At 47.6% G+C, this 27,263-nt stretch overlaps 1 pseudogene across 1 annotated transcript; it reads left to right on the plus strand.

Annotated features, from left to right (window-relative positions):
• Positions 1-3,113: 3,113 nt before the first annotated feature.
• On the plus strand, positions 3,114-25,546 carry LOC103635995 (ubiquitin carboxyl-terminal hydrolase 6-like; annotated as a pseudogene). Its single transcript, XR_002266045.2, has 18 exons — positions 3,114-3,241; positions 4,955-5,100; positions 5,196-5,231; positions 5,339-5,446; positions 17,612-17,712; positions 17,795-17,921; positions 22,301-22,360; positions 22,442-22,506; positions 22,678-22,731; positions 23,375-23,483; positions 23,849-23,937; positions 24,033-24,102; positions 24,295-24,375; positions 24,461-24,531; positions 24,676-24,724; positions 24,882-25,001; positions 25,090-25,164; positions 25,240-25,546. The product of XR_002266045.2 is annotated as a ubiquitin carboxyl-terminal hydrolase 6-like (transcript).
• The last annotated feature ends 1,717 nt before the right edge of the window (positions 25,547-27,263 follow it).

Consider the following 27,263-nt stretch of genomic DNA (forward strand, 5'->3'; position numbering starts at 1 on the left):
GGAGCTACTGCGCCATGGTAAAATGAGGCGTTCTACCTTGGTAAAGTCATGCTTGTCGGCATGCGCCTCAGTCATCTGAGCTTCTTTCATTGTGCTCTTTAAGACTGGCTGTGCATGGGCGACGCGGAGCTCCGGCGCCATCATTATTGTCTCTGTGCCACACCAACCCCTGCCCTTCGTAGCCTCAGTTTCGTCGGCTCGTCGTGTTGCGGGCTCTGTAGGTGATCAGTGCACTCAGGCCTAGGCTTGATAGGTCATGAGTGGGCCATAGGCCTAGGGGTCCATACATCATGAGTGGAAGGAGGACCGACTCTCCTGTCGTCGCTCAACGCCAAGCGCAGTTAATGCAGTCAGTCATTTATGACGGGTCAGTCCTAGGCCAGACAAGGAATCCACTCGAGTGACTTCCTCTCAATTCATCTGCCCCCTTCTGGCTCCGCCTCGCCTAATCACGAGCTTGATGCCTTGGGACTATCTTGAGGTGGATCCTTTCGGGGCAGACTTTTCCCTTGTTCTCTAGCTAACTTGTGAGCCCTAGGGGCCCGAGGATCTTTTCTTCGATAGGGTCTGTAGGTCATGAGTGGAAGGTCGACCGACTCCCCTACCGTGGCTCGGCGCCAAGCGTGGTTAATATGGCTAGTCGGGTCTATCCCGGGCCAAGTGCGGAATCCACTCGATTGGCTTCCTCGGTTTGCTCGACCCCCATTCTGGTTTGCCTTGCTCGATCCCACGCTCGGTGCCTTGGGATTACCGGGGGTGGGTCCCTCTAGGGCAGACTCTTCCTCCATCCTCCTACTGACTTGTGGCCCCCAGGGTGTCACACCCAGATTTAAGAACAAATCTAAATGCATAGCATATGTGTGTCAGGATCTATTTTCACACATATGTTGATGCCACAAGTGTAACATATCAAAAGAACAATACACAAAGGCGTAAATTAAGATATTACATTTCGAATAGACTTAATGTCTTAACCTTTATTCATCAAAGTACATTAGAACATGGGCATCCTTCCACAGGAAGATGACTGAGGGTATCGCTAGACTAGAATCCATCGAACACCATCATGATCTTCGTCTGCAAACTTTTGATCAAAATTAAGCAAGGGTGAGCACACTTACGGTGAGAGCTCAGTAAGTGGGTGAAGATGTCAGGTTAACAAGGTAAGGCTTAAGGTTTAATGCGGTTAGCATTTTAGCTGGCCAACCTTTTATTATCAACACCTGATTACTAGGTATAAGTATATACCAAACCCAATTAAGAATAATTGATAATCAGCATAAGCTCAAACCACTTGAGAAAATACCATCAACATGAAGCTCAACCTCTTGAGCGAACCACTTAAGCATACCGCTTAAATAAAATCTGATCACGATTTATTTCCATCTTCAAGTTCAATTATCATGTGAGGGTTCAGGTCGCTATTAACCATGAGCATGACTAATATATCAGTTTTACACTTTGCAGAGGTGGTAAAACTTTAACCACAAGCCGTGTATCCCCTCTAGCCTAGGTTGATCGGACTCGTATTCTCTTCCAAGGTGAATGGCCAGGGATCCACTATGAGGCTTTCACAAAATACACTTAGTACAAAGTAACCCACAAGGATTCCAAGTCGGTGTGGAGGCCCTCTGGGTGAGGTAGCGTCGCAACAATACCCACGTAAATTATCCACCAAAAAGATCTTAATATTTTTTATTGATTGTCTCCGCTCTTCGCATAATATTTTTTTATGAACGCACGGGTACCATAGGCAGCAAATCAGAGACCCCATCCCTCGTCTCCCTCACTTCCAAGGTTTCGTAGAGCAGGAGGGGAAGGGAAGAGGCGAACATACATGTTCGTTGCCGGAGAAGGACACGACCAAGACCTAGGCATCTAGATGCGACATAGGTAGTATACCGCTAGATATATAGGGAGAGAGAGCACGCAAGCAGAGAAAGAAGCCCAGCCGGAGCAGCTCCAAACCGAGAGACACCCGCACCAGGTGTCAATCCGAGAAGGGCGAGAGAATGCGAGTGTCTTCCCAGCCCTGGACCCGCCGAAGCGACACAACACCACCACCAACTCCGTAGCATATGCCGACTGCTGCCACGCTACGTGCCTTGGTTGTCCAATATGTCAGACCTGGACTCCTCATCGCTAAGATAACCTAAGCGTGACAAGCGTCATCATGTCCTCCTCAACGGCACGCACGGAGAAAGGCCAGGAGCATGACTGACTTGCGCCGTACCCGCGTCGACGAGCGTCGGTCGGCTCGCGGCTGCGACCGTGGGCGGGGGCAGTAGGTTGGGGAGGAAGAGCATGGCGAAGGCCGGGAAGATGAACGGGACGTCCGACGACGATGAAAACGATGATGCACGCATGATGTGAAACGTCCTCGTGGACGTGCAATAGACACTGCGCGAGTCGATGTCGGGGCTGGTGTCAGACGAATACAGGGAGGAGGCGCATGCTCTTACGCCCTCTATCGAGAATGAGGTGGCGCGGAGGTGGAGACATGAGGGGAGAGAGAAAAGAAGTAGAATGACGAACGAGACGGTGACAACTGGGGCGTGGACCATCATTATCGTGCGGAGGTATAGATGGCCAAATGAGCCGTGTCTGGACCAACCCGGCACAAGCGTCGTGCGGTGCTTGGGCCGTAGGCCTGGCCTGGCTCGACACAATTATTTTTTATTTTACAAAAAAATATACATATGTACAATTTATATTCAATATTATAAACACCTGAGCATGCTGTTCTATTGGTTAGATAGCTTTGCCTAGTGTCTTTCACCCTTCTTCTATCAATCAGTATATGAGTTCAAACGTCGCCTCCAGCACCGCTTTTTAACATTTTACGATCAATTTATTTGGAAGAAATGTATATATTTTTTTGTAAAAAGATTGAAACTGGTGCTTTAAGTTGATTTGGATTTGGAAGAAATGTAGTTATTTTTTTGTAAAAAGATGACGTATGACGACCGTGAAATTACTGCTTTAAGTATAGTAGAGATTATCCAATATATATCGTAATATATATCGTTATTGTGTAGTTTGATTATTTTTGTGTCAGAGTCGTCTCGTGAGCCAAAGCGAGTTGGTTCGCCTGCCTTGGCTCGCTCGAGCCTCGTAATCCATTGTGAGCCGAGCCGTTTCGAGTTCTGCTGAGCATTTTTTTTCCAGCCCTGTGCTGCCCCCTTCCTCCCCCCAAGTAAACCTCGTTTCCACACGTCTTGCACCCCCGCCATGCCGACCGGTTAGCTCCTCTCTCCACTCCTCCCCTTTCGCCTTTCGTTCCCGCACCGGGGTGTCGATTTTAGCGCCGCATTATCTATATTTTCGCCCCCGCATCCTCCGGTTCTGGGGCTCGAATCCTCCTACTAATATGTGCTCAGTGTGCGCCCGTGGCGGGGGTTGGGGGGGGGGGGGGGGGGGCATGTGCTCGGTTCGATTTGTCTCTACTGAGGGGGAAGTACGGGGATATGATTGCGGTTGTGGTGCCGTAGCGTCGCGGGTTGCTTCGGGATTGTTTTGGTGGTTCTTGGAAGTTCGCTTGGGAACATAGGATTTGGTTCTGTATGCCAGATTCCATGCTGAGGCGCTACATCGCGCTCCAGGCTCCCTTTCTGCATTTGCTTTTGCTGCTTGCCAATGCGTGCTCTGGTGTCTTTTGGGTCCATGGCCTGAGTCTGATCACTTAATGGCAGAGCGACTATAGATACTAAGCTACAATAATTGTATGTGTTGTGTCCCCTTTTGCAAATTGTTTTTTTATCCATAGTGCTTGGAGGGACCTAATTTCGGCTAGGACCATGCAAAGTTGTGTGCCTAATTGCCCATATTCCTTGATGTTTGTTGCTTAATCTAAGTGTTAAACGCATCACCACTTATGACAATGGTTTCTGCCTCACATCCAAAATGGAGATATAGACGACATAAGTCTGAGGTACTCCTGACTTGCTTTGATATTGTATAATACCAACAAATCAACAAACTTAAACCTTGTTTTCATTGTTTGTGTTTCTATTTTTTGCCTTTTAGTGTGGGACATGCTGTGACTTATTGCTGATTTGCTGTATGGTTGGTTATATTTGGCTTATGGAGGTGAACATGCATTTGCTTTTTGTCACCTGATATAGACGACATAAGACTGAACCAAATTTTGGGTTGGGTACTGTCACTCGTTGGTTAAAATAGGAACCCACACCATGACACCCACACTCGCGAAACTTCGGATTGGGTGCGGGTGCACTCGTGGTTCAAAATCTTTACGCTTACCCGCAACCGCTGGGTCGGGTATTTGTCGGGTTTCGGGTCTGCCGGTTAAATTGCCATCACTAACTATGATACTGAATGTGATAAATCCTAGAGAATATAAAACATCTATAGCAAACATAGGCTGAATTGCAAACCTGTTCCTTTTTTTGCAGTGTGGATTGTTTATGTTTTAAATGTATAATGCTCCTTGCTCCACCTTCACACAATTACGAATTCCATTATTAATTTATTATATAAAAGTTGAAAACCAGTAAGTTTTACATTCATTTTTGCAAGCTGAAGTTCTTTACTCACTTGATGTGCAATTGTGTGTAGAATTCTGTTATATAGTATTGCATCTGTCCATAAGAGTTCATTGCTCTTATTCTTTTGCTTCCTTCCATATATTGTTATCTGGATCATGCTATATGAATAATTCTGGTGCAATATTTGCCATTCTTAGCTCTTTGTTTTGCTACAGTGCTGAATAAATCATTTCGCATGAAACTTCTTGTTGATTTTCTTCACAAGTTGTCTTAATTTATTTACAAATCCTAGAAGGAAGAGAATTTTATCCATCCTAATTACTGGGGATAAGCTTTTGTTTTAACACCAGAATTTGGTATTATGGCCTGCTTCATAATATTAGTTCCATGTTGCGCAGACATATTTTTTTTTCATACTATAACTATGTTTTTTGAATGATCTCCAGTAAACGTGAAATGGCAGAAGGAGGTCTTTCCAGGCATAGAGATTGACACTAGCCAGCCTCCGATTGTTTTGAAGAGTCAGCTATACACACTAACTGGTGTGCCACCTGAACGCCAAAAAATTATGGTGAAGGGTGGATTATTGAAGGTAAACTATTTTGTTGAGTGCTTATAGATTCATTTGTGTATTGGGCATGCATACATTGTAATAACTGGATGACGTATTTGCTCTGCATAATACAGGATGATGCAGATTGGTCTACTTTGGGAGTGAAAGATGTGAGATGCTTGACTTATTTTCCGTGCTCATATTTTGTTGAATAAAGTGCTCAAATGCTGTAGTATGTTGCCTCAAATCAGAACTGAATTTGAAATGCGCTCTATAGGGCCAAAAGTTAATGATGATAGGCACAGCTGATGAGATTGTTAAAGCTCCAGAGAAAGGTCCGCTGTTTGTTGAGGATCTACCAGAAGAAGAGCAAGTGGTTGCACTGGTACATACCGGACATCATTCTGTGCATGTGCTGCCTATTCTTAGTTTGTTAGTTTTTTTTTTGATTTTGCCCTGTCCAAGTTTTGGAGACAGCGCAGTGATATGATTTTTTTGAAGGGAAAAGGCTGTAGAAAAAACCCCTACAACACGATTTTATTAAATAGAGAAAAAGGAGGAAACAAGTAGAGGATCGAGAGAAAAAACAAACAAAACAAATACACAAAGAGGAAGAAAAAAATTGGCTATCGAGAATTTAGCCACAAAGACACCCTGATCCTACCTTATCTGTTAAAGAATGAATGATTAATTTGCTAATCGTAGCTGATTACGTGTACACGTCACAACAGTATGCTTTCTGTGCTCATACATGAAATGGGAGCATAAGCTTTGTGTGTTTTAATGGCATTGGGCGATGGTAACTTGAAACCATATTCTTTAACTAGTAACATGGTTTTTTAATGTGTGTTAGAATCAAGTCTCACACATATGATGACTTATGGTACAGAAATCAATGTCACATCTTTATTATATAATAAAAGTTATGTACAAAATAGCTAAATATAATACACCATATGGCGACAACGTTCCTTCGCAACTATAGTTGACTGGGAGACGACGACCTAGACCTTTTCAAACTCATCGTAGCATCCTTCATGCTCATCTTGCGGTACCTGTTACTGACCTGGTGTAATTATAGGTAGGGTGAATTCACATACGTTTATCGCTCAACAAGTGGGGAAAAAGTGTGATTGAGCTCGCTTATGGTGGGGGCTCAAGTGTAAGGCTTACCAAGAAAAATGGTTATGGCTGAGCATTGCTTTTAATAAGTTGATCAAAATTTTATTAGCAATTACTAAGTGTAAGTAGATACCATCCCAATTAAATAAATTACTAAGTGTAAGTAGATACCATCCCAATTAAATAATTGATCATAATGATGAATAAGAATCCCACAACGCAATGTAATGTAATGTATGACAGGTTAAATTTAATTCTATAAATTACCCATGTGAGGGTCCGAGCCGCTCATGATCGTGAGCACCACTGGTATACCGGTTTAACACTCTGCAGAGGTTGCCCATCTTTACCCACAAGTCGTGATCCCTTATTTGCCTCGGGTTACGTAAACCCTTAAACGTTACCAAGGTGAGTAGGCAAGAGCTCACTACGAGGCCTTTCCAAAGTTCCACTAGCATGAGAGAACTTGCTGCAGATTCAGGCAGAAGGGGCAATATAGGAATCTCTCGTTCGAAAAGCTATCACAGACAGATCGACCCGAAAACCTTCCTATACCGGCAGCTTCCCACACCCTGCTTGCCTCTTTCAGGAAAGGATTTAACCCACACTAGCTTTCTTAATTAATTGACCAAGGGCGTCCCATTCTACCCAATTAACCAAATGATCTTATCATGCAAATAACCAACAATAATAAATCAGAATGGAACATGGTCATAAATCATAAGTATCATTAGCCCAAAATCAGGTAGAGCACTAGCAAGACTATCCAATAATTCATTTGTATGCAAGGTATAGGGTGGACAAAACTAGGTAACCTATTAGGTCCCATCAGCTTAACCTAACAGTGCCACGGTGATTAACAAAACATCAATACATATAAATAAACAAATAATGACTATGATAACATTACACCAAAGCATAAGAACAAACCGCGTAGGACTATTCTACGCGTTGCTACGAGATCGTAGGTTCGAGAACTACTAAGATCAAAGTTATGGTTAAAAAGATATGGTTTTATGAAGTTTTAGGTGATTAAGTATTGAACTATAAATTATGTGAGAAAAGATATCCTGAGGAAATAAATTAATTGAACTTTAATCTAGGTTATAACTTGAGTAGAGATTATATTTTAGTCAGGTTATAGTTATACATAGATTAACTTTGATTAGAAAGATTAATCTACTAAACATAGGTTAAATAAATATCTAATTATAAAAACATGTGACATGGTAAAAATAATGTTGTTACTGCATAGACAATTTTATTACGAAGCTAACACAATTGGAACAAACCAATTTGGTGTTAAATCACAAAAGTTATGGACTAAGGAAGTTTTAGAGCTATTTAATATTAATTTTATACTGAGATATAAGTTCTAGGGGTTTATCTGTTAGTTCTAGGGACTTAAGTGCGAAGTCTCCCTACGGTGGAGGGACAACAGGTTTAATATGCGAAAGTGCATAGTCTCTTTTAAAAACAAACTCAGCGAAGGGGTATTAGCTCATTCTAGCCGATGGATCACCAACAGACGGTTCATATTAGATCTTAGGTTATACCCAACCGATATGCACTCAACGCCACTGGATCAGGGATCCACGGCCTGCGAGGCCACCACGCCAGCAGCTACCGCCAGACGTCCGATCGAATCTGACGTGTAGGATTTAATTACATGAAGGGGTATTCGGGTTTCTAATCCAATCCGTTTGCTACAAGATCAACGACACCGGTCGCATCTCCTTCCATCTCCTTCCTCTCAACGAACAGTGCCGCCGGCGCCTCCTGCCCGTGACGACGCTCTTGCCGGTGGAGCCAAGCTCGAATCTACTCGATGCAAGAGAAATAGGACAGGAAAGCAAATGTTATGGCACACTTCTTAATGAAGAATATGGCGATGACCATGCTGCCCACGAACTGAAGCGGTCCCATGGCGACTTCCCCACCACGGCGAGAAATTCGCCAGTGTTCTTGTCGCAAATCCACCTGGGTGCGGCCACGACCACCACCCAGTGAACGTAATGAAGCGCTTAGGCCCGCACTCGCATTCCGAACGACGATGGAGGCGAGGTTCCATGGCGCACTGCGGCATGGCGGCTCCGCCCAATCAATGGAGTGTGATTCCTCGCAGATCGATCGTAGCCCCGCACGGTGCAGAGTTGGGCATCATCAGCGTGCCACGGAGATCCGCCCAGCCTGTACTTTGAGGCCCGGGCGACAGTGAGATACCCCGTGTCCGTGCAGTGGCTCTTTCCTCCTCGATCTCTGCTCTCGGCTCGATTTGTTTTGACGATATGGCGTAGGGGCTCGATGACGTGGTCCAGTGGTCGACGATGCCTGGCTTTATATGCACGACAGAGACCCAACCGTGGGGCACTCGATTGAGGGAGGTCGCACGGCGATTCTGTTTGCAACGTCCGCCGCGAATGATGGAATTTGTTACGGTTTGGTTAAGGATGGTGCTGACAAAAGGGGCCCACACAGAAGTGAGTGGTGCGGGCGCGCGGATGTGGTATGAAGCTGTCGCACGAGGTCTGCCTATCGGTGCCGGCGCGCGCGAGGCAAGGTTGGGCCACCTGGTGGGTTGGGTGAAGTGGCAATAGGCTGGTTGGTTAGGCCGAGCAGGTGAGGTTTCTCTTTTTCTAATTCCCTTTTTTTCATCCTTTTGTTTTCTATTCTCATTCCAAATTAGAATTCAAATCTGGGTTTCAAATTCTAATCTAAATGCAATAACCAAAGTATCGACATGAATGCACAGTATATATTATATATATATTAATTGTTTTATTTACTTAAGCAAATGTTTCAAATATGTGATGCACACATGTTTTGTTTTAACACTATTTTGAGTATGTAGCCAAATTTAGAAGCACAAATAACAAGTGTCAATATTCTCTACATCATTTTTTTCTTGAAAAACGCAGTGTATCAATCCATTGAGAAGAAAAACAGAGATAATACAAAACATCCACCTCACGGGGGCCAAGTACAGGCATACTAATACTCATCCATGAATAAAACACCCAAAGCTACAAACTCTAACACAAAGCCTACAAACTCGGGATGTGACTAGTTAGCAATGATAGCTTTCTTGCCCCAGCCAACTCCCACTTCTCTTGCTATTGATCAACCATCCTAATAGTAGCAAGATCCACATTAGGTCTGTTTCTGTCGAAGACATAGCTATTCCGATGTTTCCACAGAGTCCATGCTCCTAAAATTACCAGGGAGTTTACTGCTTCCCCTGCCACTCCATGTATTTGATTGCCCAACCACTATGATGCGAGGATACTTCACAAAACTCACGTACCGGTGTCGGACACCGTATCAGATACGGATACTTCCGGATACATATCTAAGATGTATCGGAATTTTTTGTGGATTTAAACAAATAAAAAAAGACGGATACTCCTGGACACCTCTCTCGACACCTGCGAGATACATTATATCCCTACCTCCGTATACAGTGCACGTGATACTGTAGGGCAGCCAAAGGCCCGCAGATGAAGCCTCTGCGTCTCCTGTATGCGCGCCGCCAGCCGCCGCCGCAGATCTGTGTGTTATGGTCGCTAGATCGGTGAGGGATTGGAGAGGGGTATCGATGGACAGGAACGTCGGCCGGGGGCCTCTGCCCATTGCTGAGCAAGAGGAGGGTTTCTCCCTTATAATTCTTGCCTGTTTTATTTCTCATCCATTGATTACATAAATAGGCCGGCTGGCCGCCCCTATCTAGCTAGAGATCCTTATCTCTTTAAAACTCTCCTAAAAACTCTCAACTGTTAGAGGTAAATAATTGTATATCCTTAGGGCTAACCCTAGAGGGTAGCTATATAGTGTTTGTACATGGGCCATATGGGCCTAGCCACATGGGCCTAACCACATATAATCTAACACCCCCCTGCAGTCTAAACATCCGTCGCAGCGGAGTTTACAGACTGGATCCAAAAAGAAGAAGTACATCACACACTAGGATCCCCCCACAAACTCAACTAGCCACTACTGATGTTGAGGCTGGAGCGAAACTCGGCGAAGGTCGAGGACGGGAGACCCTTGGTGAAGATGTCGGCAAACTGGGAGGTGGTCGGGACGTGGAGGACCCGAACATCACCGACGGCGACCAGATCTCGGACGAAGTGTAGATCGATCTCCACATGCTTGGTCCGCTGGTGCTGCACCGGGTTGGTGGAGAGGTAGACGGCGCTGACGTTGTCGCAGTAGACCAACGTGCTCCTGGAGAGGGGACTGTGGAGCTCGGCGAGGAGCTGCCGGAGCCACGCAGCCTCCGCCACGCCGTTGGCCACGGCACGGTACTCCGCCTCAGCGCTCGAGCGGGAGACGACCGGCTGGCGCTTCGACGACCAGGACACCAGGTTACCGCCTAAGAAGACGGCGTAGCCGGAGGTGGAGCGCCGAGTGTCCGGGCACCCAGCCCAGTCAGCGTCGGTGTAGACGACCAGCTCGGAGGAGGTAGACCGGTGAAGAAGCAGCCCGTAGTCGACAGTGCCCCGGAGGTAGCGGAGGAGGCGCTTGAGAGCCGCGAGGTGGGGCTCTCGGGGGTCGTGCATATGGAGACAGACCTGTTGCACAGCGTAGGAGATGTCCGGCCGAGTGAAGGTGAGGTACTGAAGGGCACCGACAAGACTCCTGTACCCGGTGGGGTCCTCGACTGGGTCACCCATGGCCTCAGAGAGCTTCACCTGCGTGTCGACTGGGGTAGAGCAGGACTTGCAGTCAATCATCTTGGCCCGCTCCAGAATGTCAAGAGTGTACTGCCGCTGGTGAAGTAGGAGTCCTGAGGGGCGAGGCTCAGCAGTGACCCCCAGGAAATGGTGAAGCACACCCAGATCCTTGACCGGAAACTCCCGCTGAAGTGCGTCGACGAGGCGGCGAAGAAGTGACTGACTGGAGGCGGTGAGGACAATGTCATCCACGTAGAGGAGCAAGTAGGCAGTCTCTGCTCCATGATGGTGGATGAACAGAGACGTGTCTGACTTGGCCTCCACGAAGCCCAGTGTCACCAGAAACGTAGCCAGTCTGGAGTGCCACGCCCGGGGGGCCTGCTTGAGGCCGTAGAGGGACCTGTTGAGGCGGCAGACCATGGTAGGGCGAGAGGAGTCGACGAACCCCGCTGGCTGACAGCAGTAGACGGTCTCGGTGAGAGCGCCGTGCAGGAAGGCGTTCTTGACGTCGAGCTGGTGAACTGGCCAGGAGCGAGCAAGGGCCAGCGATAGCACCGTGCGGACGGTGGCCGGCTTCACAACCGGGCTGAAGGTCTCATCGTAATCGACTCCGGGGCGCTGAGTGAAGCCCCGAAGAACCCAGCGAGCCTTGTACCGCTCCAGGGTACCATCGGCCCGCCGCTTGTGCGTCCAGATCCACTTGCCGGTGACGACGTTGGTGCCGGGCGGACGAGGCACCAGATCCCACGTCTGGTTGGCGACGAGCGCCGCGTACTCCTCCTCCATCGCTCGACGCCAGTGGGGGTCCAGCAGGGCGGTGCGAACGGAGGAGGGTACCGGAGAAATCTGCGAGTCTGCGGTCGTGGCCGCCAGGACACGGGGCGGCAGGGTACCAGCCGCGTGCCGTGTCACCATCGGGTGGACGTGCCGCGGGTCGCGGTGAAGGAGCGGTGGGTGGTACACCGGCGTCTCGACACGGGCCGCGGGTGGCCGAGGCGGAGGTGTGGGTGTCCCTGGCGGGGACTGGGCCACCGGCGTTGACAGCGGCAGGGGCGGCGACGGTGGAGGTGCGAACCCCGGCGGCGGCAGCCGGCGCTGGTAGACCCGCACCGGCTGGGCGAAGCGGGCCGGAGGGGTCAGAACCGATGGCCCCGTAGGCGGTGCAGTCCCACCACCCTCGCTCGGCCCGGGGGCGATCGGAGACGGGGCTCCGCGGAGAGGCGACAGCACCGTAGGCGACACCACCGGACCCGAGCAAGGTACCGGGCCGGGGGTAGGACCGACAGGTGGTGAGCGAGTACCTGCAGAGAGAGGAAGGAGAGGTGGCTCGACCACCGTGTCAGTCGGAAAGAGAGTGAAAGGGTCAAGGTCAGGGTCGGAGGAGGGTGGTGTGGTGGTGGAGGAGTAGGGAAATACGGACTCATCAAACACCACATGGCGAGAGATGAGGACCCGACGAGAGCAGAGGTCAAAGCAGCGGTAGCCTTTGTGGTCCGGGGAGTACCCGAGAAACACACAGAGGGTGGAACGGGGTGCTAGTTTGTGAGGAGCAGTGGCAGTGGTGTTCGGGTAGCAAGCACACCCGAAGACACGGAGGTGGTCATAGCGCGGAGGGGTACCGAAGAGTGCCTGGTGAGGAGTGGGGGCCGGACACGCAGTGGAAGGGAGACGGTTCAGGAGGTAGGTAGAGGTGTGGAGGGCCTCGGCCCAGAAACATGCCGGAAGGTGCGCCTGGAGAAGAAGAGTGCGGATGGTGTCGTTGGTCGTGCGGATCATGCGCTCAGCCTTGCCGTTCTGGGAGGAGGTATACGGGCAAGACATCCGCAACTGCATCCCGTGGGAGAGAAAGAAGTCGCGGGAGGTGGAGTTATCGAACTCCCGACCATTGTCACACTGAACGGCCTTAATGGTGAGGCCGAACTGAGTGGACACCCAGGCGAAGAAGTGGCGGAGGGCGGGGAAAGTCTCAGACTTGGCACGCAAAGGAAAAGTCCACACATAATGAGAAAAATCATCAAGCACCACAAGATAGTATTTGTAGCCTGACATACTGGTAATGGGTGAAGTCCACAAATCGCAGTGTACAAGATCAAAAGCATGAGTAGCATGAGAGGAAGAAGAAGAAAAAGGAAGACGAACATGGCGGCCTAACTGGCACGCATGACAAAGATGCTCATCATGGGATCTAGTACATGGGATAGTGGCACTACGAGTAAGCTGCATCAAGGCATCGCGTCCGGGGTGACCAAGGCGACGATGCCAGGTGGTAGAAGACGTGGCGACAGCAAAAACAGCAGCTGTGTCAGGTGACGAAGACGAAGAAGATGTGGCGTGCGGAAGCCGAAGGGTGTAGAGGGGGCCGGTGCTGTCACATCTGCAGGTGCGCAGGCGCTGGTGGCAGGGGCCTCCTCAGATGTGACAGGAAGACATGAGCCATTCGCCACCATGATGGACGAAGGGAGAGAGGAAGAAGGAGGGCGAACAGAGGTGAGTATACCAGGGTCGGGGGTGGTGTGGTAGGTAGCACCGGTGTCCGCGATCCACTCGGGACCCATCGGCGGAGTCAGAGTAGGAGTCTGAAAGGCAGCCAGGGTGGCCGTGTCCCAACCAACCAGCCCGGACGGAGGAGTAGCCGGTGGCGTGGGCCACGACGAAGCGGCAGGTGTCGAGGTCCATGGTGACGGGGAGGCGAAGGCGAACCCTGGCTGCGCACCAGCGAACATGGCCGCCGGGGGCCGAGCCTCAGAGCCTGGCCCCTGGAACGGCCACATGGAGATGCGCCCTGACCACGGGTGGTGAAAAGTGGGCCAAGGCGCACCCTGCTGGGGTCCCGGCGTCGGGGCGTGGCCACGGGCACCACCCCCGGAACCACCACCGCGGCCACCACGGCGGCGACGACCACCACCGCCCCCGCCTCCGCCACCTCGACCCCCGCCGCCCATGCTCGGCCCGGGAGGGCGAGGGCCAAGGGCAGACTGTGACGGAGTAGGAGGACGGGTCGGGGTGAAAGCCGCCAGTGCTGTCGAAGAGGACGAGGACCCCGTGCCGGAGATCGATGCAGCCTGAGCGCCCAGAGTGATCTCCTCCAGGGCGAGGTCGTCGCGAACCTGGAGGAAGGTAGGAAAGGGGCGCTGGCGCATGATCAACGACCGGAGGTGGGTGTAGCGATCGCCGAGGCCGCGGAGGACGTTGAGGACTAGGATGCGGTCCTCCACGGGGCAACCCAGATCGCCAAGAGAGTCCGCCATGGTCTTCATCTTGCGGCAGTACACACTGACACTGAGGTCCCCCTGGACGAAGGTGCGAAAAGCAGCGTCGAGGCGGAGAGCCCGGGCCTCGGCGTTGCCCATGAACTGGCCCTCGATGGCAAGCCAAACAGCCCGAGCGTGAGGAAGGTTCCGGAGGAGGCTGTGGAGGTCAACGGAGATCGTCCCCACGATCCAGGTGAGTACGATGCTGTCAAGGCGCACCCACGCGGCAGTCGGCGCCATGCCGGTGGGGTCGCAGAGGACGTGGTCGTCCAGAGCGTAGCGACGAAGGGTGAGGAGGAGTAAGTCCCGCCAGCGTGCGTAGGACGGCGACTCGGGCTCCAGGACGACAGGAACCATCAGGCGAATGTTCTGGACACTCCCAGCCTGAAGGTGGAGCTGAGCCACTAGCGGGTCAGCCGGGTCATGCCAGAGCACCGTGGGGATGGTGCGGGGCCCGGTTCCGACGGTCGGTGCGGTCGGGACCCCGTACACGCCGCCCATGGTGTCAGAGGAGGTGACCCCGCCGTCGTGGGTCGCAGGCGAGGCAAGGAGCTGTTCCGCCGCGGCAATCTGAGCAGCGATAGCGTCGGCGGCCTCACGCTCACGCTCCCATACGAGGGCCGCTTCCCGCAAGCGGGCCTGTCGTGCCGCGTGCTCCGCACGGGCAGCAGTGAGAGCGGCGGCGGTGTATCCCTGGTGGGTGATCAGTGGAGGAGGTGGCTGATCGACGACCGGAGGCGGATCAACGACCAACGACGGGGGAATTGGCGGGGGAGGGTCCTCCGGACCGGCAACCCTCGCGGGAACTGCATCCGCCACAGCCGCAAGGGCCGAGGCGGTGCGCGCAGCGGTGAGGGCCCCACCGGCGGCGGTGGGCCCGTCCCCCCACGTCGGCCCGAGCGCAGGGGAGGCGGGCACGGACCCCCACGCCCCTGCCACCAGCGCCTGCGCACCTGCAGGGGAGACAGCGGCGGCGGCTGGGAGGGGGTGGGGAGGGGCCAGGGGGGCACGCCCACGCACGGTGGCTGCAGCAGCGGCAGGAGAGGCGGCGACGGCGGGCCTGCCAGGGGAGACAGCCCGCGCCCAGGAGGAGAGGGGAGGGAAAGTGGAGGGGGACAGAGGAGGCTGCTCGCCAGCCATGGGAGGGTCGCTGGCGTGCAGGGGCGGCGCGCGGACGGCAGGCTGGAGGCGCGGCCTGGCGCGCAGGGACTCCTGGCGGCGGCCGCCTGGCGCGGAAGCACAGCCGGACGGCCGGACGCAGACGGCGGCGCAGATCCCTGGGCGGCGCTCGGTCGGCTGGCTCCGGGCGCGGCCTGGCGCGCAGGGGCTGGACGGCGGCGCGGAGTCCTGGGCGGCGCTTGGTTGGCTGGCGGCGCGGCCTGGCGCGCAGGGCTCCTGGCGGCGGCGACCAGGCACGCAGGGGCAGGTCCCGGCGGCGGCGCTGGGGGCGCGCGGCCTGGCGCGCAGGGACTTCGGGCGGCGGCCGCCTGGCGCGCAGGGCAGATCCCGGCGGCGGCGGCTGGAGAAACCCTAGCAGGGGCTGCCAGGCGGCTGGAGGAAAACCTAGGCTAGGCTGATACCATGTTAGAGGTAAATAATTGTATATCCTTAGGGCTAACCCTAGAGGGTAGCTATATAGTGTTTGTACATGGGCCATATGGGCCTAGCCACATGGGCCTAACCATATATAATCTAACATCAACAAACTACTAACTGATAACTTTCCTAGATAATCTCAACTAATCTCCTAAATAATCTCAACTAATCTTCTAATCTTATCTCTAACTATCCTTATCTAATTCCCCTTGGAGGGCCCATGGTTGCTGCTGCCGCAGTCCCTTCGTGGGCCTCCTTAGGCCCTGACACTGTGGTTGTCAGCTCGTCCGCCTCGACGAGGTCTATGGCCGTGTTCTGTTGTCACTCATCAGCTCGTCTGCTATCGCGAGGTTTGTGGCCGCGATCTGCCGTCTGCCCTGCCCTTCTTGCTTCTCAAAGACTCAAACTCCTCTCGTTCTTCTCTGTTCTTCTCAGATCCCATGGCCGGCGGCGAGTTCTGTACTTCTGTGTTCCATTCTCTGTTCTTGTTAGATCCCATGGCTACTTGTTCCATTCTCTGTTCTTGTTCCATTCTTAGATGTTTACTTTAGTCAAAGTTGTTGAACATTAACTTCTAATGCCCTTAAATTGAACTGGTCGACTGAGGTCTATTTCAGCATTTAATTTTATTTATAATACATATTGTGTATCGCCGTATCAGTGTTTTTTGAGAAATAGCGTATCGGGGTGTCGGCGTATCGCGTATCCGTATCCTCGTATCAGGGCAACATAGCCCAGCCATCTCCACCAGCCCATAAAAGATGCATCAACAAGCTGAGAGGCCATGTTTGGAGATTAACTTGAGATAGTAGTTTAAATCAGAAATCCCGGGCGAACACACAGCCAATCAGCAGATGGTCAGGTGTTTCTGCTCCTGATCACACAAAGGGCAGCTCGCAGGGTGATCCATGCCTCTCTTTTGCAACCTGTCAGCTGTCTAAAGCCTTCGTTGAGCGACCAGCCACACGAAGAACTTGGTCTTTGGAGGAGCCCAAGTTTTCCAAATTCTGTGGTACGGCTCAAAAGTCGTCGACCCAAGAAAAAGACCCTCATAGGCTGCCTTTGCTGAATACTTCCCATTGGCGGTGAGACGAAAAAAATGAGTGTCATTCACTTCAGGTCTAAGCTGAACCAAGGTGACAATATCCCATAGAGCGAGGTATTCAGATATAACCCCAACAGTAAGAGCTCCTTGTATGTCTGAAATCCAAGTCTGATTAGAGAGAGCATCCAAGACAGTCCTCTTATTAACCCTCCTTTTAGGAATATTCTGGAGTAATCTTGGGGCAATGTCCACTTTAGGATTCTGGAGTAATCTTGGGGCAATGTCCACGAACCTGTGTCCCATCAACCAACAACCAGACCAAAAACAGTAGACGCCCCATTACCAATTTCAGTTTGCATAGCCACTGAGAAGAAATTTTTAGCCTTGCTGGTAACTTGTATAGCAAGGGACACCCATGGCCGTCCTGGATCAGTTATTACCAATTTCAGCCCAGCCTTGCTGTCAATATTCTTTACATCATTGTTTATCTATTTTAAAGGAATGTAACTTCTTAATTCTTTTCAGAGAATGGATCATAGATATATGGTTTAAAAAAAGGGTAACTCAATCCATATAAGAATCTCTCGTATAATCTCTTAGTTGAAAACTCATTTATTTAAGTCATGAAATGAGTTTTTTTTCCTAATTTACCCAAAATAGGATTTTGGGGTGTTACAATCATCTACAAGGCAATTTTGTTTATTTTGTGACAGATATTGTCTCTTCTTGCATGATTAGCTGCAATATTGAAATCATATCTTGTCGTTGCTGTGATTTGTATCAGTGATGTTACCTTTTCATATCTTTTTGTTGCTAGTATTTATCATCTTTACTGAAATGAGTTTGCCCTTATAATAATTTAGGGTCACAGTGCTGGTCTTTACAATCTTGGGAATACATGCTATATGAATTCCACATTGCAATGTTTGCATTCAGTTCCAGAGCTGAAGTCAGCGCTGCTAAGGTCTAACCTAAAATTTCATATGTATTAATTTTGAAGCGGCTTTTGATTTGGTGTTTGATATAATTCTTTTCTACTTGTCCAGCTATTCAGATACTGTAAAAGGTAATGGCATTGACCAAGCTTCTCATAATTTGACTCTTGCTACTCGTAACACCTTTGGTGATCTTGATCAAAGCGTTCGCCCTGTTACACCTTTACAATTCTTACAGGTGAGCTCACCATCATTAAGCTGTTGTATCTAGGTTAGTAAAGTATATTTTTTCTTAGTTCTGGAGCAGAAGAGCCCATTTCACCACTGTTGTCCTTGAAATTCTACGAGTCAGATGAAGGGAACTCCCTTGAAAATGTGAATGGCCATGACATTTGGTTGTTCAGGCACTCAAATTTTACTATTAGTTTATGCAAAATAGTGACCACATCATTATTTTTGTGATTAAATAGACTCAACAGTATGGTATTACATTTTATTACTAATAAAATATAGTTAGACCTCATTGAAGATCATTGATATTCTTATAGTTCTTGGAGATTATAAGAGTTCTAACTAAAACTAATATTTGAGAACAGAGGGAACATAGCTTACTGTTTCAACTACTCTGTAACTGTTTTGATAGTTCAAGAAAATATGGACTTCAATTTTCTCATCAGTATGTATTGCCATGATTAATTGTGTATGGTTTATGAAGTCCTACCTTATTGAATCATGTGATCTGTTAGAGGTAAACAGAGTGGTTTTGCCGGAGGTACTAACCTCAGCCATCATTGCTTTGATTATATAGAAAGATGAGATGAGTCACATTGATTACATAACAGCTCATTAGAGCTTAGCTAATCAGATAGGAGCCTTGGCAGCCGCACACACCTGTTGAGCTGCTCAAGGTCTTTAATGACTATAACTAACTAGCACAAGTAACTAGGAGAGTGCTTAGGAAACAGGACTTAATAACAACATTTCTCCCCCTAAGGCCTGTTTCAACTGATCTTGATCTCCTTGATCCCAATTCTGCTTCTCATATCTTCCAACTTGGTCTTGCCCAAAGCTTTGGTCAGTATATCAGCAAGCTGATCTGCAGTGGGAATAAATTCTGTTTTGATGCTACCTTCTTCCACACAGTCTCTGATGAAATGATGCTTGATTCTAATATGCTTGCTCCTGTCATGGAAAACAGGATTCTTTGCCAAAGCCAGAGCAGACTTATTATCTACTCTGAGTTCCACCACTTCAATTTTTCTTCCCAGCAAATCTGCAAACAGCCTTGACAACCACAAAGCTTGGGTTGTAGCTGTTGTCATCGCCACATATTCAGCCTCGCAGCTAGACAGAGCAACAACTCTCTGTTTGACAGACTGCCAGCTGACCAGGCTGGTTCCAAGGAAGAACAAACATCCAGTTGTGCTTTTGCTTGAATCAATATCTCCAGCCAAATCTGAATCACTGTAACCCACAAAACATGATTTGCCTGTTGTTCTGGTGTAGCATAGCCCATGATCTAGAGTACCAGCCAGGTACCTCAAAATCCTCTTCACAGCCTGAAGATGTTCAGTTGTTGGCTTCTCCAGGAATCTGCTAACATACCCTACAGCAAAAGCCAAATCTGGTCTTGTGTGTACTAGGTATCTCAAGCTGCCAACCAGTCTTCGGTACTGAGTTGGATTTACTTCCTTTGCTGTACTTTCCTTGCTCAATTTCAGCCTTTCTTCCATAGGTGTAGTGGCTGGATTACAACCTGCCATACCACCAAGTTCAAGTATCTTCTTAGCATAATGGGTTTGCTTCAGGGTAATGCTCCCCTCTGATTGTCTTACCTCAATTCCAAGATAGAAAGACAGAAGACCCAAATCACTCATTTCAAAGGTTTGCTTCATCTTTGCCTTGAAGGATTCAATCTTCTGCTGATTGACTCCTGTGATGATCAAATCATCAACATAAACTCCAATTACCAGTAGGGAGTCACCTGATCCCTTCCTATACATAGCAGCTTCATACATATTCTGCTCAAAACCCATCTGCTTGAGAGTCAGATCAAGTTTAGCATTCCATGCCCGAGGGGCCTGTCTTAGGCCATACAAAGCCTTGTGTAGCCTGTACACTTTCTTCTCCTCTCCTGATACTGCAAAACCTGGTGGCTGAGTAACATAAACCTCTTCCTTGAGTTCTCCATTCAGAAATGCAGACTTCACATCCATGTGATGTACTGTCCAACCTTCTTGTGCTGCTAGAGCAAGTAAAACACGTACTGATTCCATTCTTGCAACTGGTGCAAAGGCATCTTCATAGTCAATCCCTTCCTTCTGAACAAAGCCACGGGCCACAAGTCTTGCCTTGTGCCTGATCACAGCACCATGTTCATCCTTCTTCAATTTAAACACCCACTTCAATGAAATTGGGCGATGACCTGGACTAGGAGTAACAAGTTCCCAAGTCCCATTCCGCTCAACTGAGCTCAGCTCTTCCTTCATTGCTGCCTGCCAATCTGGATCATCTTTTGCCTCTTCATAGCTTGTGGGCTCACCGGCATGAGTGAGGTTTAGTTCTGCAAACAACCTCTGTGCCGGCAAAGGGGTTGGCTGATTACCAATAATATCATGGACCTTCCTATAACGAAGCTCTTCACCATCATGATAAGCATCCACCCTTTCACTATCATTCTCCAGAGGAGTCACATGCTCTATCTGCGGGCTTGCTGGAGCTGGTGTAGGCGTTCTAGGTGACACAGGCACCTCTGTCTCCACTGCGGATTCCTCTGCTTCTGCTGCAGACTCTCCTGCACTCACCAAAGGGAGACTAGGTGATGTAGGATGTGGCTGAAGAGGTGGTGAGGGTAACACTGAACTTTCTGCTTCAGGAAACTCTTCTGCCCATGGAAACTCAACAACAAAATCGCTGCATGCTGCCTCTGAAGTACCTGCTGCCGCTGATGCCCAGTCCCAGCCACGTCCTTCATCAAATACCACATCACGGCTGACTCGCACGCGCTGGGACACTGGATCAAATACACGATATGCCTTGGCCCCTTCCGCATAGCCAATGAACACTCCAGCCTTACCGCGATCATCAAGTTTCTGGAGCTGAGTAAGCTGCCGGGTATAAGCCACACAACCAAATACCTTGAGATGGCCAACTGTTGGTGCGCGGCCATGCCATGCCTCATACGGAGTTACATTCTTCAGTGCCTTTGTTGGAGATCGATTCAGAATATGCACAGCCGTCATCACAGCCTCCCCCCCAAAACCGAGAAGGCATCTGGCGTTGCTTGAGCAGAGCTCGTGCCATGGCCACCACAGTTTGATTCCTGCGCTCAACCACACCATTCTGTTGCGGTGAATAAGGAGCACTGAAATGCCTTTTAATACCTTCATTGGCGCAGTATGCGGCGAACTCCGCGACGGTGAATTCCCCGCCATTGTCGGTGCGCAGGACCTTCAACTTGCGCCCACTTTCCACCTCTGCTGCCGCCTTGATTTTCTTGATTGCTTCTGCCGCTGCGTCCTTGGATGGCAGCAACACAGCCCACATAAAACGGGTGGCATCATCGACGAGCAGCAGGATGTAGCGGTTGCCCACCGGTGTTGTTGGCGTGACTGGGCCGCACAGATCACCGTGCACCAATTCGAGTTGATTCTGGGCACGATATGCTGCTGCGGCCGGAAAAGAGCGCCGCCTCTGCTTCGTGGTGACACAAGTGTCACATACCTGCTCCACATGATCGACCACCGGCATCCCACGTGCCATCTCCTCCTTGCTGAGTCGTCGGAGTGCATCGAAGTTCAGATGGCCGAAACGTTCGTGCCACTGCCATGCCTCAACATCCTTGCGCGCCGCGAGACAGATAGGTTGTGCAGCCTCGAGGTGCAAAATGTACAACCTGTTCTTTCCTCGATGTACCTTGGCCAGCAATCGGTGATGATTGTCCCAAATGTGAAGCACGCCATGGTTAATCACAACCTTGGACCCTCCTTCATCAAGCTGTCCCAGACTTAGGATAGAGTTCTTCAGCGCCGGAATGTAGTAGACGCCATGAAGAACCCTCTGTTCACCGGTCTTGGCTTGGAAGATGATAGACCCAACGCCCTTGATCTCTACCTTCGACGCGTCCCCGAAACGGACCGTTCCTCGAACGCCAGTGTTCAGATCAGCAAAGAACTCTTGGCGCCCGGTCATATGATGCGTCGCTCCGGAATCCAGGTACCAACCGCTGTCCACTTCTTCGTCATCTACGCCAAGGTAGGCACAGGCACGTGGCTCAGAGAGCTCGACGTGCTGCGCCGTGTAGCTGTGCGCCGGCGTTGCTGTGACAGAGGCCTTAGGGGGAACAGAGGGAACATAGCTTACTGTTTGAGAACAGAGGGAACATAGCTTACTGTTTCAACTACTCTGTAACTGTTTTGATAGTTCAAGAAAATATGGACTTCAATTTTCTCATCAGTATGTATTGCCATGATTAATTGTGTATGGTTTATGAAGTCCTACCTTATTGAATCATGTGATCTAGTTTGGTTGGTTGGAAGATTTTGAGGGCTCATGACTCATGAGGGTAAATTATGTATAATACTGATAATTATTTTGTTTTTGTATGGTTTTGAGCAGACACTGCGTAAAAAATACCCGCAATTTGCGCAGCAACATAATAATGTCTACATGCAACAGGTCCCTTCTAATCACCTACAAATGTGTTTTGTTATCTGAATTTCTGTAATGCTGTTCATCTTTTTTTTAAAAAAAATATAGGATGCAGAAGAATGCTGGACACAGTTGGTGTATACACTTTCTCAAACTCTTACCTCAGATTCAAGGTAACATATTCGTCGTTAACTGATGGAACTTCACCCTGCCACCACTTATATTCATCATATTTATCTTGTGGTCCCTTTTTTAGATTCTACAAAGTGGACTCCCTGTAATTTTTATGGCAATGTTTGGCTACTTCGCCTAAAACTATTTGCCTCCTTTTTTTTTTCCTATAGTGAATCTGCAGTTCTTCCAATGAAGCAACTATTTGGGATAGATCTCGTGAGCAGGTTCTCTCTCTCCTCCCTTGTGTGTGTGTGTGTATAACTTTTTGTTGTACATTTGTAGTTCGGTGTGATTGTTTTTTACTCGAACAGACAGGAGAGTTGTGTATAATAGCATATCATTATAGAAAAATATGGTACAGGATCAGTTCAAACCAGCAACAAATTATGTGAGATGTGCCATATGCTTTTAGACACCCGTCTAAGAGAATGTTGCTGTATTAAAACAAGACTAATGAAGTAATGATGATTTTTATACATCTTATACAGAATACAGATGGTTCCAACATACAGCAGTATCTTATTTTATGTTTATAATTGGTCTTTATCTTATTGTTAGATGAATACAATAAACATGATTTCCCTATGCATGTCCAGAGACATGATATAAACTGCAACTCTTAGTGCTATTAACTTTTGATGTCTGTATATCAAACACACGGGTAGTTCTGTCTGTAAAGCCTGTTATGATCGTTTTAGTGTTGTCATTGAGTAATAGTTGTTAAAGGTTTTGCATTCTGTTTCTAACTTTCTATGGATAACCATTTTGTATTTGTCATAACGTCTTGTAGACTGGATATGCATGTAACAAAGATGAATTGCTTGCAGTGAACTTGTGATATTTGTTGATGAATGCGTTCTTTTCCAGGGTTCACTGTGCAGAAAGTGGTGAGGAGAGCATGGAGACAGAATTAGTTTATTCCCTTAAGTGTCATATATCTCAAGATGTGAACCATCTTCATGAGGGAATTAAGCATGTAAGTTCTATAACAAGTTTTTTTTTCTGGTATATATATCTGAAAACTTCAAATTGGTAAAAGTGAAGTTAGACAATCTAGTTTTTGCAGAAATAACCTGCAATAATCACCTGCCTCCCCCATTCTTTCCTAAAATGAAAGATGATGCCCATTCAAGCACCTCCAAGAACCCTTTTCTGTTATTGATGCATTGAAAGAGTTGGGTGCTGTGCATTTTGTGCTGTTCTGTGCCTTCTATTTTAGAGGGGAAAGGGAGAATAAAATAGAATATTGCTTGTCATGCCCTGTCACATTAGTTTCTAAAGACTTCCTTCAGAATTTTCATTAGATGAAAGATCTTAATCGTTCACATTTTCTTTGTACAGGGCTTGAAGACAGAACTTGAGAAAGCTTCACCTACACTGGGTCGAACTGCAGTTTATACTAGAGAATCAAGAATAAATGAGCTGCCTAGGTAAGTCCATTAAATCTTTGCATTTCACTTGTGTCCTCGTTTATACAGTGTCCTCATTTATACAGAAAAAAAATACATAATACTCCTTCCTTTAGGTACTTGACTGTGCAGTTCGTTCGTTTCTTTTGGAAAAGGGAATCAAACCAAAAGGCGAAGATTTTACGAGTATGTTAGCTTCTTTTATTCCCTTTCCTTTGAACAATGGTTTGATGATTATAGCAACTTTCTACAACAAAGATTTTATGAGTATGTCTATTTTATATGGAATCTTGTTATTTTTGTCTCTACTATGGTGTTAGACATGTTTACCTTATTGGCTAAAATAATTCTCTTTTGTGTTTTTTTATTTATTTCCAGAAAGTTGATTACCCACTGGAACTGGATGTTTACGAATTTTGCTCTGATGAACTGAAAAAGAAACTCAAAGCTCCTCGGCAGGTGCTTTCTCTTTTCACTATTCAGTTTTGAGTTGCCAACATCATTGTTGCATTATTGATTTTGGATGCTCAATTTGCATGTAAAGATGCTGAGAGATGCAGAAAATGCAAAGCTTGGATTGTACATGGGAAAGCTAGCAGCTCAAAAGAAAATGAGGTAATGGTTGTGATGTACCCAGGGTATCATTGAATCATATATATTAGCTAGCTGTGAAGAAATAAATGGATCAACCCTGTCACATTAAGTTTTCAGATTTGGATCGTCAATCCATTGTCATGCAATTCGGCCATTTCATTTCAGGAGTCATCAAGTAGCGCTGGGGAATCGTCTAGTATGGACATTGACAAAGGCAAGTTGTTTGTTTCTGCCCTCATTTTGTAATGATACACCTTATTGTCAAACTTCATTTCTTGGGATTATATTCTTAGGACCCAAAAAGTTTCACCCTTTGTCTTTGATGATACGCAATACAATATCCAAAAGGTTTGCTCGTGTGTTAAATGCAGCTGAGTCTTCTCTACCAAAGAAACAATTAACTGGCGTCTATGATTTGGTTGCTGTCTTGACACACAAGGGAAGAAGTGCAGACTCTGGCCACTATGTTGGCTGGGTTAAGCAAGATGATGGTCAGTCAACTAGTATTACAGCTCATTTACTATAACAACTGTTTCATTTTATACAGGTTAGTTACTGAAATTCCATATTAACCATCAGGAAAATGGATCGAGTTTGATGATGACAATCCGAACATTCGCAAGGATGAAGACATTTTGAAACTTTCTGGTGGAGGTGAGCAACTGTCTTGCACGTTAAATTAATTATGTGATGAACGATTTTTAACGCAGTTAGTGTTTGTCTATACAGGTGATTGGCACATGGCTTATATCTGCTTGTACAAAGCCCGCATGGCAGAATCAAAGAGTTAGGTCGAATTGGTTCTACATTTCTGTATTGCGAATGCAACACTAGTTTTTGTGCCCATGAGCGAGCGTGGTAATTATTTTTCCAGTTCGTAAAGTGGTTACTGGTGAATTTGCTTCAATTATGTTCGCCATTATTCACCCGGATATGTATCTTTAGGATTTCTAGTACATTTTGTGTTGTCAAAATATAGGACAAAAAATTCAGGGGAAAGCTTTTGCCTTCAGTGGATCTGATTTATTTGGTTTCATCCGTGTCTTCCTAATAAGAATGTTTTCAAAAAAAAAAAGTAGCCTAAATTGAGTGGAAAGCTTTTGCCTTCAGTGGATCTGATTTATTTGGTTTCATCCGTGTCTTCCTCATAAGAATGCGTTTTTTCTTTTAAAAAAACAAAAAAAACAAATAAAAAACAAAACTAGCCTGTTTGATAACCAATGGTTTATGCCACATGCTTCATTTTCTATCAATGACTCAAAATCAATTTAACTAGATTCTTGTTTCATAACAAGGATGTCTTTGCCTGGTCAGCAAATGACTTATATGGAGTTTATAGAAGCACAATAGAGCATACACTCAATGTTGATATAAGTAGTAAACCAAGAAAGTAGAAGCTTCAAAAGATGTCTAAAGACACGGTCGAAGGTGCAAAGGCCAAAGTCAAAAGGTTAATTAGTGCTAGCGTGATAAGAGAAGTTGCATACCAGAATGGCTCGCCAACACAGTCATGGTCAAAAAATCAAATGGCAAGTGGAGAATGTGTATAGATTTCACAGATCCCAACAAAGCATGCATAAAGGATGAATTCCTGCTACCAAGGTTCGACTCCCTTGTGGACATAACTGCTACTTTGGAACTCATGAGCTTGTTGGATTGTTATTCAGGGTATCATCAGATTTGGACGAGGAAGGAGGTTAGACCGAAGACTAGCTTCATAACTCCTAGTGGCACCTATTGCTATCTTTGGATGCCCGAGGGGCTCACGAATGCTGGTGGAAGCTTTAGCAAGATGATAGCTAAAGTGTTGAGTACACAAATGGGTAGAAACATACTAACCTACGTCGATGACATCATCGTCAGAAGCACGAAAAGAAAATCATATCTCAAATCTTCAAGAAACCTTCGCTAACTTCCGAAGGGTAGGCCTAAAACTTAACCCTAAGAAGCGTGTATTCAGAGTGAAGAAGGGCAAATTTCTTGGTTGCCTTGTATCAATGAAAGGAATTGAAGCAAACCCACACAAAATAGAGGCCATATTTCGAATGGAGCCACCAAACTCAAGGAAAGGAGCTCAAAGGCTAGCAGAAAGGCTTGCTTCTCTAAACAGATTCATCGAGGTCTGTGGAGCGAAACTTTCCATTTTTCGAAGTGTTGAAGTCATTGGAAGTATTCCAGTTGGGACCAGCACAATAGCAAGCTTTCGAAGAACGAAAGCAGTATCTAATTCAGCTAACAACCCTCTCCCAACCATCGCCAGGGGATCCTCTATTGCTCTATATCTTAGCTTTGTAGTTAACTGTAAGTGCTACTCTTGTTCAGGAGAGGGTGGAAGAAGGAACCAAAAAGCAAATGCCAGTATACTTCGTTTCTGGAGTACTGGGCCCATCCAAGAGAAATTCTAGAGATGGAAAAGGTCTTGTATGTAGTCTTAATGGCCTCCACGAATCTTCGGCATTATTTCCAGTCTTACAATATTATCATACCTTTGTCTCAGCCTTTGAAGGACATCTTAAGGAATAAAAAGTGTTGGTCAATTGTTCTCAAATGCTATAAATCAAGAACAAGGCAACACAATTGTTAAAGACATTCGTCCTTCGAAGCATTAGTTCCTCTCGGATATAATGATCTTCAGACGAAGGTCATGAAGGACATACCTTCACCATTTAAACATATTAACGTGAATATAAATAAGAAAGTAAAGGAATAGAAAGGAATAAAGATAATAATATATCAATGATTCATTTATTCTT

The sequence above is a fragment of the Zea mays genome, chromosome 8 (assembly GCF_902167145.1).
Source record: "Zea mays cultivar B73 chromosome 8, Zm-B73-REFERENCE-NAM-5.0, whole genome shotgun sequence".
NCBI classification, from domain to species: domain Eukaryota; kingdom Viridiplantae; phylum Streptophyta; class Magnoliopsida; order Poales; family Poaceae; genus Zea; species Zea mays.